The sequence below is a fragment of the Protopterus annectens genome, chromosome 2.part0, assembly GCF_019279795.1.
Source record: "Protopterus annectens isolate FY-2018-M chromosome 2.part0, PAN1.0, whole genome shotgun sequence".
NCBI classification, from domain to species: Eukaryota; Metazoa; Chordata; order Ceratodontiformes; family Protopteridae; genus Protopterus; species Protopterus annectens.
Window position 1 is genome coordinate 594503400 of NC_056728.1, and position 19912 is coordinate 594523311.

Consider the following 19912-nt stretch of genomic DNA (forward strand, 5'->3'; position numbering starts at 1 on the left):
CTCAAAGCGTGTGTGTGTGCTTGTGATCTGAGCAGGGACACGAAGCACTGGCTGAACAGCGAGGATGCTGGAGATTTTGGCTTGGCCACTCAGCTGAGATCTCAACCCTATAGTTGTGCCAGTGGGGAGTCTTACTGGGGATCTGGAGAAAGAGGGAGAAAACAGCCCCAGACTGATTGCAGTCTCTGTGTGCTTTTAAGTGAAATTGAACTTTACTGTGTGTGTACTTGTCATCCTCCTAGTATATACATCCCCTAGTTGTTGCCACTGTCGAGGACTGAGGCTCCTTGATTACTGGGCCAGTGCAGGGGTATCACAGCTACCATCTGCAAAGGAATCAAAAAGACTTCCAATTTATGCTAACCTCAAAAGTTTACAGTCGGGGATATGCCTGCTACAGAGATGCTTCAAAGAAGTGTCTGGAAAGTGCCACCAGGGAACAGTTGTCCAAAAAGGGGAGCACACAACAATCAATCATTCTCCTACAAGTACTCAGCCACCATGGCAAACATCTTTTGTAAAGATTTGGGATGCTGAAGACAGCCAAAATGTCAACATCCTATACTGAAAGTGGGTGCCTGTTAAAACCAAACAGGAAGAATCCCCTGTGTGCATCCTAAACAATGATGCATCAAAAGGTGTCCTTCGTACCTAGCGAGACCATCAAGGTACCCCTCCCAAAGAGATGTATATTATTCTGTCCAGTCACCATCAAGAATTGGGAACAATGGATGTGCTGGCTGATTCTGCTGAGGTCAGGAATAAGATATACAAGTCCCATTAAGAATCATGAAAAGGTAGGAGTAATTTCCCTCCCACAATGTTCCCAACATGGTGAAAACTCTCTGTGGCCTCTTTCTGCAGAACAGTCTTGGCCTGACCCAAGAGCTCCACTGAAATGGACTGGTCTTCAAGAGAATGCCTCCCTGGGGTGGACCTGTGTGCTTTCAAATGTGGATGAAAATTAGCACACCAAGAACATAATGACCTTCTGTAATGGTTCTCCAAGCTAGAAGGAAGTTGAAGAACTACCTCCGTGAACAGTCAGACCTGAGATTTAGGAATAAGGTGGTGACTGTTTTTCTTGGGTGACTTGGTTAGCAAAGGGGGGAACTAGGACTACATGATTACTTGCCTTTTTCCGGAGAAGAGGAGGTTTCTTTTGCTTCTGACTTGGTTTAGTAGAGAAAAAAAGAGGAAGTAGCGGATGAGGGTCAAAACGGCCCACCCAGTAAGAATTTATGGACCTAGGACAGAGTATGGACAGAAGAAAACAGTCTTATGTCCAAGCTCAAATTAGTTCCTCCTCAGGAGTTCATCAACTATCATTTGGACATCCCTGGCTGAAGAGGACTCCCATGCCAGACTCCAAGGGCATCCATAACGTTGTTCTGCATTTCCTCCTTGAGGAAAAACAGTCACAGACACAGTGTCCTGCATAAACAAAATTACAGTAGGTTACATGGCATCCCACAATGGAAGCCAAAGGCAGGGTCTTAAGTAATGTCCTCCTTGAGTCTTCTCTCAGGAAAGCCTTCCAGCTTTTTGTAACAGGATGAGAAACTAGACAGATGAGATGACTGTCTGAAGGTTTTAAGTCCCCTTGTGGCACAGCAGTATACTCTCTTATTACTCTTGTCCAAAGCTTTAAACTCCTTGTCAGGTAGCAGGGTGGCAAAGTGTTATGATCACTGTGATCTTACCTGGACTGAACACAGCATACAAGAGTTGGCTCAAGGATGCTTGCTAAGGGTCTTTTTCGACTCTGTTAAGGGCTTATAAAGAATATCTACCTTCCTAAAGACCACATGGGCAGAGTAAGGGTGTCTACAATGTCACCTCAATCACATTATAGATGGCTGTCTATGGTAAAGATGACAAAGTTCCTCCATTTTCTTCAAATATGTCAAAGTTCCTCTGTTTTCTTCAAATATGTCATAAAGCATTGCTGGTGGGATGCAAGTCCAATCCTTACTCTTCCACATAAGCCTAAAATGTTCATTAAAAGTAGGGGGTCATCCTGGGATAGGTAAAAGAGTGGGCTCATGACCCTTGTCTTTCTGGCCTCAGAGTTTCAAGAGTCCTCTGACTTATCACAGGTGCCTAATGGGAATGGAGTCCCATGCCCTATGTTAAATGCAGCTGTGAGGTTGCAACATGATCTTGTGGCTAGAAAGAGAATGATCTCTTTTCAGTCCTGCAAGAGCTCCTGGCCACTGCTATGTTACTGGTTACAAACTAGCCTAAAAATCTTCCCCACAGCATTAAATGGCAAGACTGAATCTCTACACTTCTTTTTTTTTTTTTTTTTTTTTTTTTTACATTGTGGTCCTTCTTAAGACAATGCAGATAATTACAATGCAGGCCCTGACTGGCAAGTTGATTAACAAGTAGATGCTTAGTTGGTCTACACGTGAATAAAGCTGAACAATAATTAGGATCAAGATCCATTCTGTGTGAGTGGCAAAAAAAGAACTGGCATTCTCAAGAGGATGACCATATTTAGTCAACATGGCATATGTTGGAATGGGTGTACATACGCCCCTGTATGTGGGATCTTCGAGAAGTCTGCCTAATTCTGAGTGGTAGAAAGGATAACTCCAAAAGGAAACCCATCAAGAAGGATCCACACAGTCAGACCTACAGATTTATCCAACAGAGAATCCCATCAGCCTTAGAAGTTTTCAAAAGGAGGGGTCATATTGGTCACAGCCAGTAAGTATCCATAGCCTTATCTGTGTCGCACACCTTTGTTCTCCCCTATTCTTCTAATCAGGATGGCTGAGACTAGGAATAGGTACCCTTCTTTCATTAAATCTAGCAGAGAGGGGCCTGCACTCACTAAACATCTCAGTCACAAGGTGATGGACAAAAACATTCTATATGGAGAGCCCTCAAAGCAAGGAAAATATATGCTACAGCATGAGATGCCTGCACAGGGAGCTACAAAGATTTTTTAAGGCAGCATTCTGACCTTCCTTGAATACATCCAAGCAGATGGCACACAGGACACTTAGACAGAAAAGGGACCAGCACTCGACAGCAGCAGGATAAAAGATTTTTATTTGAGGTTGCAAAAGTCAACCTTGCTTGATATGCACAAACCGGTTTCGGCTATTAAAGCCTTTCTCAATGTGACTTCTTCTTAATCCAAATACATTTGTCAGCAAAAGCACCTGTTACATCCTGGTTCTCAATTTATACCCTAAACTTAAAGTAGTATCAACCTGTTAAAATTTATGTACAGGGTACTAATACAGTGCTTACATCAAGATTTGTTTAACATGATTTTACTTATAATACATCGTTTAAACCACATACTGCTGACATCCTGATAATACCAATTATAAATTCAGCTTAAAAATCAGCTAAAAAAGAGGCTGCTATGGACTGTAGCCCTAAATATTTATATATTTTTGTTAGGCAAAAAACAATATATATATATATATATATATATATATATATATATATATATATATATATATATATATATAAATATATATTTTATATATATATATATATATATATATATATGCATATTTTTGGTTGTCATAGTTGTATTAAAAGTATGTGGATTATAATATTGACATTGGGATGATTAGATATTTGACTGCCCAGTAATCATATATCCTATACTACCTGTATCATTGGGGGCACCAATGGCCTATCCATCATGTACTTGATATTCATTTAGTCCTGGCTTAAAAAAAGCCCCAAGGGTGGTGATCCACTTGTTCTCCATGTTATTAAGTTTTGTATGCCACCCCATCTTAAAATTCCTGTGAAGTTGGATTTTGTCTATTATGGTAAACTTGAATGATGCTCCTGTATGTTGTTGGCTATGTTTATATAAAGCATTAGTGATTCTTCTGTTTCTGATGGAACTCAAATGTTCGCTAATCCTGATTCTAATGGGCCTGGAAGTCTGCCCAACATAGAACGCAGGGCAAGTGCATTGTGCCAAATATATCACCCAATCCGAACTGCAATTCCCGAAAGTTTTTATGTTAAATACCTTTGGTGTATTCTTGCTGGTAAATTCTTTGGTTTTCCAAATGTATTGGCATAAACTACAATGTCCACAGGGGTAACAACCCACTAAGACATCACCAAAAAGTGTAGTTTGTTGTTTAGTACCTGGTGTGAACCTTTTGTAGTGTGTTAGCTGAGACTGAATGGTACGTCCCCTGTGGTAAGAAAAAGCACAGGTTTCGGGAAGAATGTCATTAAGAAATGGATTCGACTGTAATATATCCCAATGTTTGTTAACAATTTGTCTGAACCAGTAGGTGTTGTTACCATACGTGGTAACTAGTCTGATAGGTTGCCTACCTTGCTTGGTAACTTCCTTTGATTTGTTATATGTTAGAAGATCAGATCTGCCCTTGGTTTGTAACTCTTTGACCGTCTTGTTTAAATGGTTGGAATTATATCCTCTATCCACAAATCTGGTTGTTAATTCTTGTGCTTGACTGGAATATTCTGCTGCAGTTGAACAGATCCTTTTCAGGCGCAGATATTGTGACTTGGGAATGTTGTTGATAATGTGGCGGGGGTGAGAGCTGGTGGCATGGAGAATGGTGTTATATTGTGGGAATTTTCTATGTATTGTTGTTGCTAACGTGTGATCTGGTAATCTTTTGATAGCCACATCCAAAAACACCATCTCATTATATCCAATATTGACCGTGAATTGTATGTCAAATGGATTGTTGTTCAGATAATCCACAAATTTGGATAGTTCCTCCTTACTTCCCCGCCACACCAACCAGCAGTCGTCCAAATACCTACTCCATATATCCATGTATTCCATATAAATGTTTCGCTGAGCATCATATATGAAGGTTAGTTCATAATACCCCATAAATAAATCTGCATAAATTGGGGCAAAAGATGCCCCCATAGCTGTTCCTTTAATTTGCCAATAGGGGTTTCCTTCAAAATAGAAGATGTTTTTCTGCAATACAAATTCAGTTAACTTGATCAAAAAATTGTTAAATCCTGTTGAGTATAGATTTGATTGTTGTAACCAATATGTAACTGCCAAAATGCCAGCTTGATGTGGGATACTTGTATACAAGGATGTTACATCTAATGTACATAACAACCAGTCCTCATCAAGTTGAGAATCTTCAATAATGTTCAAAGATTGTGTTGTATCTTGGATACGTGATCTAACCATTGGCAATAATGGTTTTAGATATTCAGTCAGAAAAGCAGATAAAGGTTCAGTCAAAGATCCACGGCCTGACACTATGGGTCTGCCTGGTGGATTCATTAGGTCTTTGTGTGTCTTGGGTATTAAGTAGAGGTGCTGTGGCATTGGTTCTGAAACCTTCAGTTGGTTGGCCACTTGAGGGGTAATGATATCTTCCTCCACAGCTAGATCTATAAATGAATCAATATCTGTTTTAAAATTGGGGGTTGGATCCACTACCATCTTTAGATAAAACTGGGTTTGGGATAACTGTTTCAGTGCCTCTGCCTTATATTTTAAGTGGTCCATAACCACAATACCTCCCCCTTTATCTGCAGATGTGATCACAATATTTCTGTTTTGTTGTAATTGCTTAAGTGCTTCACGTTCTTGTTGGTTAAGATTATTACGACAACTATCAGTTTCTTTGGAAAAATGTAAATCCTTCATAACACACTCCTTGAATATAGACACGTGTTTGTCCATTGGTGGTACAAATGTAGATTTTCCAAACCTGAACCCAATAGATCTTTGAGAGTTAGTTTCATCTGAAAAAAATAACTTTAGATTAAGTGTTCTGCAAAAGTTATTAATGTCATCCACTAATAAATGTTCAGACACCGGTGTTGTGGGTACAACATTGAGGCCTTTATTTAACACCTTGTATTGAATTTCTGTAAGTACCACAGATGAAATATTAAGTGCATTGTTTATTGTGTTGTTATTTGTTTCAAAAGTGTCTGGAGATTGGTTGTACCTAATTCTGCGCTTGTGCTTCCTCCCTGCCCTGCGTTTGTTGACCCTAAAGGGATGGATTGCTTTCTTTTGGCAACTGGGGATGCCTGGTTGGAGGAGACATCACCTTCTGTAGTAGATGAAAAATCATCATCAGAAGTGAAATTGGTTCTACTGTCATGTTTTTTTAGAATGGGTCTGGGTCTTTTCCTACCCCTGGGTGGTTTATGTGTGCTCTCACTGAACCTCACATTCTTTGAAGTAACAAAGGGTTTTCCTTTTTCATAATCCCCTAAATCTCTGTTGAATTTATGTATTTTTCTTTTTTTAAGATCTGCTTCTATGTTGTTTAATTCCTTAGCTAGTTGGGATAAGTGGTCCTGATAATAATCAGTGCCGGAAAAAGTTTCAGCTTCCAAACAAGTTATTTGTAATTCTGTAGTTAAGGTTTCAATATTTCTTTCATAGTATTTAGAAAGACTGTTAACAAACAACATGGATGCCTGATGTTGGGCAGTAGCCCAATCCTGCCTTAATTCGTTGTCAATATTAGCAACTAGGGGTTGCAACTTGATACGAAGTCCTCTCGGTGTTATATCTTTAATTTGGTATGCTTTGAAAAGCTTTAAATGCCATATATTTGTTCTGAGGGCTTTCATTTGTTTATGTAACTTTGAAAAAATACTCCCACATTTTTCTTTAAGATTAATTGTAGTATCAGTAATGGAGACCTGGCCTGTATTGAGTCCAAAAACTTCTAGATTATCCTTATCTGCCGAAAGGCCTTTAAGGATATTGTTTAAATCCATAATTGGGATCGGGATATGAAATATCTTCTTGTTTATTTCCAAAAACTATCCAATATGTGTTGAAAAATCAAAATTGTTGATATTAATATTTTTGTAACAAACTCATTTAGGCGTACTGTTAGTTAGCCCGACCAGAATATGTCATACAGACTTTGTACCAATATTCAATAATGATAATGGTGGGTCAGAGAGTCACAATATATGAATGAGTGTGCCCAAAAAGTCCACAATATAAGGCTATAATAGGCTTGTTTTATTTTAATTTCCTTACAATAGGTGGAAATATTCGCAAAAAGGCTGTTAAATATGATATCCTTTATTAATAACCACCGTAAGGATGTTCAATCACACTTCAAAAGTTGTTTTATCTTTAATAATGCCCTTACAATAAGTGGAACCAAAACAGAATCAGTATTCCCAGATATACTTATTTGTTGTGCCACCGTAAGGGTATACCCGAAAGTTTTTTGTAAAAAGCCACATAAACATATTAACCTGTATGCTGGGGTTAGCTTATTTGTTGGTAAGTTGTGAAGTGGGCCCTTATTCCCTCAAAGCATAATGAAACCCTGTGACAGAAATTAGAATCTTAATATTCTTTTCAGGACACTTAGGCCACAAGGTATGTCCATGTCCAGTGCCACAAGACCAACTGAAAGCACAGCAGTTGTGGAAGGTGGAGTGAAAGCATCTTCAACTCCTATCAGAAAATCAGGGACTTGGGTGCAAGAGGACACTTCTTAGGGTCATGTTCAACTTCAAAGTTTAAGAGGTCTCAAGGGTTAGCTCCATGTTAGAAGACTAATTGGCTGTGCATTCTAATGCTCACAGTGTGCCATTCAAATGCCGGGGCACATTTTCTAGTACAGTAGCTTAGAAAAAAATCTCTCCTGTCCCTATTCTGTTTTTAAACATAGTTATTAAATGAGATATTTAAAAAGACACAGGTACATATACAGTAATACAAAAGTAAACAAACCATATTAACATTTCTTTTAATTTCATGCACTATAGTATGTTTTAACAATATTCATTCATTTCATCATTACATAAATTGCTAAATTCTCACCATTCCTTAAATGTCACTTTTTCTCTTGAATACCATTCTGCATGTATTGTTCGCACACATTCCATTTATTTCAACGTCATCTGCTCCTTCCCTTTTCTAAATATCCCACTTCCAATTATTTTATCTCCTTTACAACATTCAGTGTTTCAATTACAGTTGGTTTACATTCTGATTTCCAATTTCTAGTAGTTCTTTTTTTGTAACCAATAGTATTAAATTTAAGATCTTACAAGTAGCTCAGAAGGACAATTTCCGTAGCTACAGCCATTTCCTCTCCCAACTTTTCAGGCAGTGTTCTGTAGGGAATTTTAATCTGCCAAACATCTGCTTGGTCCCTTCCCAAAAAGAAAAATGTTCACAATTAACTCTCTCTTTCCCATCACACCTCCAGAATTTGCTATCTGCCTGTAGAAAAAGTATCTGAAGTCTGCTTGGAGTATACAAATAGCTATGCAAACATTTCCAAGCAAAAATCAAACCTTCTGGACCTTGTTGCACACTTGGGAGTAAATAGAGATGTCCTCTAATTGTTCCTTTGTATAATGCCTTTCCATTCTCTCTCTCTCCTCTCTCTCTTTCCTAATCTCCTCTGACGGAGAACCATTTGGAACCGAAACTTAGTGGTACTCTCATCATTTGGATGTCCTAGTTTTGTAATGAGAAGATTCCATAGCTTCAGCACAGAACTGTGCACTCCTACTCCTCGTAATTTACTAAGTCTAATGCCACAAAAAGTAATGCAACAAAGAAAACTCTGCCACAAAAACAGTTCAGTAACCTCCTATGATAACAATAAGACCACCATTAAATAATAAATAAATAAATACGATAAACCCATCATAGGTTCATAGTTAGGTACTAAGCTATCAGCCCAAGAGCCTAAGTAAGCCTAGCCAACAAGGTTCCCTGGCTTACGCCACCCAAGAAAGTTATTTTCCTGTGCCCCTGTCGAGCAGAGCCACCGAAGTGATCCTCGGGGTGCATTTCCTATTTCATCACAGCCACCGCTTCTATAGCTAAAAATACCAAACAGATGAATAAACAGACTCTGCTGCTTTACCTAATAAACATCAAATACCATTAAGATGCATGTTAGAAAACTTTAGAATCTAGACTAGTAAGCATGGCAATCAAAATTTTGCTTGCCATTAAAGATTCTGGTTTCACTCAGCTGATATACAAGGATTGGTTATCAGTATGAACTAACCTTCGCATCTTCATTTTCACAGATGGGTACTGTCCTTCTACAAGCTGCGCAAGAGGCATGCTCCCCATTACAGATAAGGATAAGAATGGGAATAGTCAGAAGCTGAATCTGCTGATCTGCAGCATGGCAGGAAACTCACAACACCAATGTATTTGCTGCTGAAGACTTACCCTGCATATCTGATCAGCAAACTCACAGAATCATCTTCCTGCAGTAATACCAATGGGCTACCACCAGCTTTATTTCTTTTTAATAATACTTTTGGCTTCTGTGCCTGCCAGCCATTAAGCCTGTTCTATTCACTGTCATCCATTTGCGGTTTGTATGTGGCCAGCTACTACAGCCAATATCACCCCCATAGGAGTGGAAGGGCTTCCATTGTACAATGAAGTTAGACTTGTTTTTTCCTATAGGTGATTGATATTTGGATGACAGTTTGGCAGAGGAAGCACCACAACTTAGGAAGCCACAGAGGGTGGTTAATTCTCCCCCTGGCCTATGACACCCCCACAACAGCCTGATATGTAAAATTTCCACAATGCTGTTTTCATGCATGGTTTGACTACTGCCTCCTGCACATGCTCAACTGGCTCACATACATAACACAAGCAGAATGTTATAAGTCAAAGTGGAAAAGGATGAAAATGAAATGGTGTGAGTCTGAGTAGTAATAAGGGAGAAGGCTTCTGGATGCAGGACCTTAAAGAGAACAACAAACATAAAGCATTTTATCTTCATAAAGTAGCAGAAAGTGTTCTAAGAACTAAGACAACATGAGAATGGAGAAAGAGTTTTACCAGTAGGGATGACTGCAAGTACGGGCATAGAATCTACTGCAGAAAATAAGCAAATGAGACAAGGTTTGGGGAGCAAATAACTAGAGTGGGATGAAACCAAGCACATGTTTGGACTGCAGGTCAGAGACCACCTTTCCTACTAGGAAATGATAAGAGAATAAATAAAGTGAAAGGGGCAGGGGATTGGTAAATGAAAGTCTAGCTCTGGTAGAATTTTTAGTCGCGTCAATAACAAATGTTGCTGTTAAAAATGGATAATTAGTAGGGCATATTTTGCATGACAACTATAAGAATCACAGGAGGTTAGAAAATATTAGAAAGAGAGAATGGAAAGACAATATACAAATCAACAATGGGAGAACAACTCCCAAGTATGCATTAAATCCAAAAGATTTAGGATTTTTGCTCGGAAGTGTTTGCATCTATATTTTTACACCTCAAGCAGAGTTCAGATAATTTTTCCTTGTGTAGACAGCAAATGCTGGAGGTGTCATGGAAAGAGAGAGTGAGTGAGATGTAAATAGGAACATGTTTTTGGGGAATATATTGAGTTAGCAGATTTTAAAATATCCCTACAGAATACTTCATTAGAAATGCTGGGGGAGCAGGAGGTTGTAGCTAAAGAAATTTTGAGATGGGATACAGAATCTAAATTTCCCAGACATAGTAAACCCTTACTAAGTTCAATACTTATTAGCTGCCAAGAAAAGCAATTACTAAAAAAAGGAAATTCAAAACTAATGAGAACATGAAACAGCTAGATAAGAAGCTAAAAAGTGTCATAAGAAAAATAAAAGCATCCTGCAAAGTGCTTTTCTTTCATTTTTACCAATCCAACAGTGCCATAAATATACAAAACATGACTTAAGTATCAAATACTTTTTGTCTGGCACTATTTCTTGGTTCATAGGTGATTACTATGCCAATGACCCCATGGGGCCTTTTTAAGCCTAGCCATGCATTCCTAGGGTTATTTAAAGGGTATATGTAGGCTTGGTCATGGGTGATCAAGCATTTACAAGCTGCCTCTGTCTGACAGAAACATAGGTGCATACTAAGGTAAACTGACGATTTCCCATCTACTGTTCCAAGTTACGCTTGAGTTGGTTAGGGAAGAACTCTGCTTCACAAGGATGGGAAGCCTGTTCCAGAAAAGGTGTTGTCTCCAAGACGTATACCTATCCCTCCAACATGTCCTTTTTATGTTGCAGACTAGGTTTACGTAATCAAATCGGGTATTTCTGATGTTATTTGTTTTGCGGATGTGTAAACAGTCCATCAAAGTGAGATCAAAGGATACTTTGTAGGTTAGGCATAGATCACCTTTCAGTAGTCTGATGGAGACGATGTACAGGGACAGGGCTTTGAGGAGGTCCAAGTAGGACATGTTTATACCCTGTATTCTTTTTGCATGGAACCGCTGTAGACACTCCAGTTGCTGCAAATGCCTGAACAGATACATACCAAAGGATGTGACTGGTCTGATGAAGGCCAAGTACAACAGAATATTGTCATTCTTGGACCTAGATGCCACTCCCTTACATAAGATGCCAAACACAGAAAGATTTCCTTACTACTGTAGACACACGATGGTAAAAGGCAAAGTTACTTTCTAAACGCCTTCTCAAATCCCTGACCACTTGGATAAATTTTTCCTGATTGGAAGAAGTCTATCAGACAAATGTGCTAATCCAAATAAAACTTCTTTAAATAAATATGGATTCAAGGGAACTTATTTCATAGATTTGAAGGGATTTAATATGAAAACTCTGGAACTTCCAGATAGATACTAAAGTTCACGCTCCTTCTTGAACGACAACCTGCTCTCAAGCAACTCCCTTTAGTATTTTTTTCTGTTCATCTTGGCTTGGGCTGCTCAGCTCCCCCAGGTTGCTTTAGCCTGGACTGGGTTGCTTCCACCACCTTGGGACCTTTACTTTTATTGTTTTACATGAAAAAAGAGGGACCACCAAAGCAGTCACAAAGAATGTTTATTTGTAACATCATCCTCCTTGAATTGCCTTCATTGCTTAACCTTGTCAATGGATTCCTTTCTATAAAGCAAGAAGAGTGGTGTAGAACTACAGGATGGCTCCAGTTTAAAACAGAAAGCTTTAATTGTAAAACGTAAGCGCTTTCACGGTTTAAAACAACTGCTTCCTCAGACGTTGAAATACAACCTAAAAAAATCTCCCTTTTATAATGCTTACTTCACTTCCTCCTAGGACAAAAGCAATTAAACAATTAAATATTTGATGTCATCTTAAAGCAGAAGCAGAGCTGTTAAGTTAAAAACCAATATACATAATGATATCATACACGTGTTCTCTAACCCTATCCCTTAGTTGTCCATCAGTTTTGCCTATATAAAAGGATAGGTATGTGGAGCAGTATGCTAGGTAGACAAGGTGCTCAGAATCGCACATAGCCCTCACCTTGAACCTAAATGTCTTGTTGAAATCTGGATGAAGAAACTGTCTTGATCCAGCCAAAAAAATTACAAAAATTACATTTGGCGCATGGTGTTGTTGCAAAACTATCATTAGAATTAATATTGTGTTTCCAGGGATAGCATTAACAGTCTTTTAGGAGACTTCATGTTTTATATACAAATACAGGATGATTCCCTATCACTTTCTTAAAGCGTTGATCCACTGTTAGGATGGGCCAATATCTTAGAAATTTCTGTTACCTGTTTAATATTACTGGAATAAAAAATAGGCATTCTTAACCTATTAGCTCCCTTACTGGGTGCATTAGATGTTACTTCACTTACAATTCTATCAGAGAAATATGGTCTCCGTGTGGTACTTCTAAGACCCTCCACTTGCCTTAAAACTTTGTGGACTTTGGAACTACTATACCCCCTTAACAAATTTGCATTCAAGATCTTTCACTTCCTTTTTAAATACATTCTCTTCTGCACACCATCTCGAAACCCTTAGTCCTTGCCCCCCTACTATGTTGTCAAAAATATGAGGGGGTGCATACTACTTCTGTGCAGGAAACTGGTTCTGTAGCATTCCTTTCTATGCACTCTGATGCAAACAGAACCATCCTTTTTTAATACCTTGACATCCAAAAAATTGATTTCAGAATGTGAATAGTGCATAGTAAATTTAAAGAAGGTAGTGGAGTGATTAATATAATCTAAAAAAGAAATCAAATTGCGACTAGAGTCAGTCCAAATCAAAAACAAATCTTCCACAAACCGACGATATACACCTATATGTTGTTTATATGGTCCATTCAAAATAACTAGGTTGGCGTAGCTATGGGCACAAGGAGTGCCCATAGCTATGCCATCCTTTTGTAGGTATAAGTCCTCCTCAAAAATAAATGCATTATGCTCCAGTACAATTTCCATCAAAAAACACAACAGATCAATCATTCTCTGGTCAAAACCACTATGCCCTAAGAAGTAATCCTGTAACGTCAGAACCCCTCTATCATTGGGTATAGTAGGAAATACTGATTGAACACCTAATGTAACAAGCAGCACATCTTCAACACTTTGTGCATCCTTAAAGAACATATACATCTGCTCTGTAAACTGTTGAGAATCTCTCAAGATGGTATTACTTAGTAAAGGTTTAAGGTTACTCTCTATATAAACAGACAGGGTCTCTGTGCACCACCCATGTCCTATGACAATGAGTCTCAGGGGCGGGTTATAGGGATCTTTATGTATTTTAGGCAGACCTTGTATTGCAGGTATGAGTGGTTCATCTACCTTAAGAAAATTGAAAAGACCTTGATCTATCACGAGTTATAAGACAATCCTGTAGCATGCCATGTATTAGCTTATTCATTCTAAAAACATCTTGATAATTAATGTTTCCATAAGTATTGATATCACTCAGCATCTGTCTCATACTTAAAGAATAATAATGACTATCCATGACTACCAATGAGGGTTGACACTGGGAAGGACCTGAATGAAAAGGTTCCCATCAGACCAGTACTCAAATCCAGACCACTAATTAGGTAAATACAAAATTAAAATTAAATTCTTTGTTCAGTTATTCAATTGAGTGATTGAAAATTTAGTTCATGCCATGTTTTTATAGGCATTTTTGATGCACATTACTATTGCTTTATATATTTTCTCTTTATATTTGTATATATGTACTTTTATACTAATTATATAACTATGTTCCTTATACAAATGTATTCTCTAGTTGTACTTTATGTGTTTTGTTTTAACTTAACAGCTCTGCTTGTGGTTTAAGATGACATCAAATATTTAATTGTTTTATTGCTTTTGTCAGAGTTATTCAATTGAGTGATTGAAAATTTAGTTCATGCCATGTTTTTATAGGCATTTTTTGATGCACATTACTATTGCTTTATATATTTTCTCTTTATATTTGTATATATGTACTTTTATACTAATTATATAACTATGTTCCTTATACAAATGTATTCTCTAGTTGTACTTTATGTGTTTTGTTTTAACTTAACAGCTCTGCTTGTGGTTTAAGATGACATCAAATATTTAATTGTTTTATTGCTTTTGTCAGAGGAGGAAGTGAAGTAAGCATTATAAAAGGGAGATTTTTAGGTTGTATTTGAATGTCTGAGGAAGCAGTTATGTTAAATTATGAAAGTGCTTACGCTTTACAATTACAGCTTTTTGTTTTAAACTGGAGCCATCGTGTAGTTCTACTCCACTCTTCCTGATGTTTGGATTTTATCTTGTTTTGGGTAGAGTTTTTATTCTGAGCTACTGCATTTTTGTGGTTATATTACTTTTTGGTTCCGTATTTTTCCTGAGCAATGGAGCGATGGCAGAAGGGAGTGCGACTAATGTTGAATTGGACTATGTACCTGCTGTGGTTACTGAAGCAATGAAAGGTAAATCATGCACTGATAGATTAGTGAAGTGCTTATAGAATGACTTTAGACACTACTCCGGACGCTAATTTTGAACTAAATGACAATAATGCATCTATATTACGTGATCAAAGCTTCAGTTAGTCAAGTTACTAAAGCTCGATGACTAAATATCGAAAACGTAAAACCACAAATAGCAGTTTTCACACCAGGGATACAATGCCACAGTACCAACAAAAAACAAAAACATTAAACACAAATTAAGTGGGGCTCTCTGCCCCCCACACCTCCCTAACTAAATATACCAACTCCGAGATCGCTCCATATTTTACATGGGCAAAATCCGCGTAACGGCCAAACAAATTGTTTCCCTACATGGAAACTGCCGTTCGTGGTTTTGCATTTTCGACATTTAGTGATCGAGCTTTAGTTATTCGACTAACTGAAGCTTCGATCATGTAATAGACCCACAATATTGATATGGTCCAGTTACGGAATTTGATGTTGCAACTGGAGAACACTTTGTTTAAATTAAAGAGACCGCAGGCACAACAATTTCATAAGAAAGCTTGCTTGCAACTTAAAATTGTTCTGAGAGGCTTAAGGGTATGACAGATGCCTACATATGGCTAAAATACCCTGATTTATTAACTAAGTGGCAGCATTTGAATTTAGATTTGAGCTTCTCATATATTAAGTTACTGATTGACTATTTCAAGCTACAGGAGAGTGCAAGCACATTAAACTCAAAGGTGCTCTCTCTACAGAATGAATTACATGATGCATTTCCAGCACCACTGGTTGACAGGAGGATCAGAGCTGTGATTGACTATCTTATTATTTGAGAAAAACTACTTCCAGTCAAGGCTAGAAAGATAGAGAGGGACAGACGGGACTTCACTAATGGGCATGTGTTTACCTGGCCTAAAACTGTTAGATCTACAGTCTATTCTTCCAACAATAATACTCAAGCACAGCTCTCAGAGAATGATATCATCATATACCAGCAATGGGACTATGACAGCTACTGACTTAACAGTAAAGGATGCACCCCCTGCTCCCATCATACCAGACTCTGGGGTGGATAAATCTATTCTGTTACTAGGAGCCAGAAAACAATCAATGCTGTTTCTATAGAATCAGCATGGGGCATGGAGCATGCTTCTTCCATTGGACACCCCCCCCTCCCCTGTAAGAGATGCTGCTGTCCATACTTCCGATAGCAGAGGGACTCTTTCACATACTGTCATAATAAATATAAGTCCACTTTCTTTTCCTTTACCCATTTACAAGGACACAGGGGAGATTCAGCGGAGATTAAGGAGCAGAGTACGCGTGAAGAGGAAACAAGATGCAGAACAAGGCATGATGAACACACTGAAGAGAATATGGTGGCAGGGAAAAACTCAAAAGTATGGAATATATCCCATCAGCCGCTCGAGCATGCAAAAAGAGTGATCTTGGAGAAAGGACTTTCTTTCAATCCCTCTAAGAAAGTTGAGTAACTGACTGTGTGACTGACCTAAAGTGTTTCATGAGAAATTATGAGATTATGGTTAAATTAAGAAATAATTCCCAAGTTAGAATTATGAAACCAGACAAAGGTGGGGGCATTGTTATAATGGAAAATATCATTTATGAAGGGAAAATTAACCAAATTTTACGAGATGAAGTGAAATATGCCTGTGTTTCAAAAAGTGAAATGAACTTAGCGTATCGTAAAACAGATATGTTATTACAAGGCATGTTATATGAAGGTGTTATAGACAATAAAATTTATAATTTTTTGAATGTAGCGAAACCAAGAATGCCTATTATATTTGATATCCCTAAAATTCATAAAAATGACAAGGACCCCCCCACTCAGACCTATAGTATCAGCGGATGGATCTAAAACTCTCCCTTTGCAAAATTTGTGGATTCAAAGGCCAAGCATATTTGGGTAAATAATAAAGTTATTTTAAAAGATTCATGGGATTTATTAAGGAAAATTACTCCTGAATTATATGTGGACAAGTTAATATTTGTTACCATTGATATTGTTGACCTGTTTTCATGCATACCTTATGAGACGGGGATTCAAATGTTCGAAGACATGTTGGTTCAGGACAATAAATTGACCCATAATGAAAAAGTGGCTAGTATTGGACTTATGGAGATGGTCCTTAAATATAATTTCTTGATTTTCAATGGAGAATATTTCCAGCAAACACAAGGGGTGTCTATGGGTGCAGCTTGTGCCCCCACATTTGCGAATTTAGTGTTAGCAAAGTGGGAGAAGAAATTTGTTTTAAGTTCTAAATACAGCACCTATTGGACCTTATATTGTAGATTTCTGGATGATATTGTAATATTTTGGGCAGGTGGTTATGTTGTTTTTGAAGAATTTATGAATTATATTAGTACTACCACCAATTTCCTTAAATTTACCTATAAGACCTCACATGACACCCTACAATACTTGGATGTGGAAATATATAAGTTAGAAAAGAACTTTGAAACTAGAATTCATAGGAAAACCACTTTTTGTCATTCCTTTCTTCATTTTAATAGTGCACATCCCTTGCATTGTAAAAAGAATATAGTAAACGGGCAGTTTGTTAGGGGATGCCGCATGACTAGCCTAGATTCGGATTTCATTAAGGAATGTAATTTTCTCGAGAAAATGTTCATGGATAAAGGATATCCTAATGAATTTGTTAAAAATATTAGAATGGAGGTAGAATATGGTAGAAAAAGTAAATTTAGACCAATAAAAGGGGTAGCTAATGTTAACTGTGATGAAAGATATGGAAATGAAAATAAGGGAATTAACAATGAATTCCAACAAGCCTTGGTATTGGAATACAATGCTACTAATTATAAGGTTAGAGAGGTTTTCCACAGGGAATGGGAAAAATTTATTACCCTTACTGATATAGATGAAGTTACCAAAATAACACCAAAAGTGGTCTATAAGAACTCCTATAGTTTAAGGAAAATTTTAGAAAATAATAATAGTGGGGTGAATAGTAATCTACATGATGACACCCACTTCCTTGATGGAAGAAGGAAACTAGGAACATACAAATGTGGGAGATGTAACCAATGTGAATATATTACCAATAAAAGTAAAATTTATTTAGAAAGTAGAAATAAATGGATAAAAAGCAAAGGGTATTATAATTGTGATACCAAAGGGGTAATATACCTTGCTATATGTCAAAAATGTAAATCGTTTTATGTGGGTAAAACGGAAAGAACATTAAGGAGGAGAATATATGAACATATATATGAGATATCCAAAGCGAAATATACTAATGCATTAGACAAGCATTATAGAGAATGCAAAGGTTATAAATTCTTCTTTTATGTATTAGAACAAATTAGGAAGGACATAAGAGGAGGCCCTTGGGAGGAACAAGTAGAATATAAGAAGTTATGGTGGCAAATAACCCTGGAAGCAGCAAAAACACCAGGGTTAAATGATTATATATCTATACTACCATTACTAAAGTTAAGGGTTTCGAAATTGTGACAAGTGTAATATCCACATTTGACAGTAGACGGTGCTAATCCCCCACATAAAATGTGTGGATGTATACTTTATTATTGTTTCTTGCATCAATATTTTAATTAAAGTTTTAGATTTTTTTAATTATTCTATTGATATGAAAGTCTTTTAGGTTTTATGTAGTAATTTTATAGTTAGATATTTTATTATTTATTATTTGGTAAGAATTTGTTGTATTTTATTATATATATATTGATTAATATTTATGAGCCCAGTGAGATCATCTTATTCAGTATTCAGTACTTTGTGATATACTCTGTAATTTTATTGGGTAGTGTAACCTGGCTGAGCTATTTAAGTAGTGACTGTGTTAATTAATGGATTATCTGATGAAGTCCAAGTAGTGTGGACGAAAACGCGAGTTGTGGATTAAATGTGTTAATGGTGTTTTCTGGGTTGTGCTACCGAATAAAGCTGAGTTTTTAAAAAAACAGCTTTTGTTCTCTCCATCAGCCCAAAGCACTTTTTTCCTGTTATTGGTTCTGTTCGAGTGCTTTTTTTGTTGGTTTCATGAGAAACACTATGCTGAAACTGAACTTTGGCAACAACAATAATGTTGAGCAGGGTTCTGTATTATCTAAACCCAGCACTTTTATACCTATAAATCACCCTGTGTTAGCAGTATATGAGAAGCTGTGTACTGATGCACTTTATACACGTTTTAATGACTGGAGTTCAAATTATTTAAAAAATAAAGAGTTTCAGAATTTGACCATGGAGGTACAAATGGCCCTCAGGTCTTTGCAAAATGACAGCTCTGTTGTTATACAACTGGATGATAAAGAGGGCCCATTGGTAGTCATGGATAGCCATTATTATTCTTTAAGTATGAAACAGTTGCTGAGTGATATGAATACTTATGTAAACATTGATTATCAAGATGTTTTTAGAATGAATAGGATAATACATGGCATGTTACAGGATTGTCTAATGACTCGTGATAGATCAAGGTCTTTTTAATTTTCTTAAGGTAGATGAACCACTCATACCTACAATACAAGGTCTGCCTAAAATACATAAAGATACCTATAACCCTCCCCTGAGACCCACTTATATAGGGAGGAAACTTAAACCTTTACTAAGTAATAACTTAACCATACTGAGAGATTCTCAACAGTTTACAGAGCAGATATATATGTTCTTTAAGGATGCACAAAGTGTTGAAGATGTGCTGCTTGTTACATTAGATGTTCAATCATTATTTCCAACTATACCCAATGATAGAGGGGTTCTGATGTTACAGGATTACTTCTTAGGGCATAGTGGTTTTGACCAGAGAATGATTGATCTGTTGTGTTTTTTGATGGAAATTGTAATGGAGCATAATGTATTTATCTTGGAGGAGGACTTATACCTACAAAAAGATGACATAACTATAGGTACTCTTTGTGCCAGTAGCCAGACAAACCTAGTTATGGCTGTATGGGATGATGAATTTATTTTAAATTGGCTGTATAAACAACATATAGGTCTATATCATTGGTTTGTGGATGATTTGTCTTTGATTTGGACGGACTCTAGTGACACTTTGATTTCTTTTTTAGATTATATTAATCATTCCACTACCTTCTTTAAATTTACTATGCACTATTCACATTCTGAAATCAGTTTTTTTGGATGTCAATGTATTAAAAAAGGATGGTTCTGTTAGCATCAGAATGCAAAGAAAGGAGTGCTATAGAACCAGTTTCCTGCACAGTAGGAGTATG

General features: G+C 37.1%; 1 protein-coding gene across 1 annotated transcript in view; it reads right to left on the reverse strand.

The window, feature by feature from the left end:
- Nucleotides 1-19912, reverse strand: part of ELP1 (elongator acetyltransferase complex subunit 1) — a 1639125-nt gene that overhangs the window by 603745 nt on the left and 1015468 nt on the right. The window lies entirely within an intron of this gene.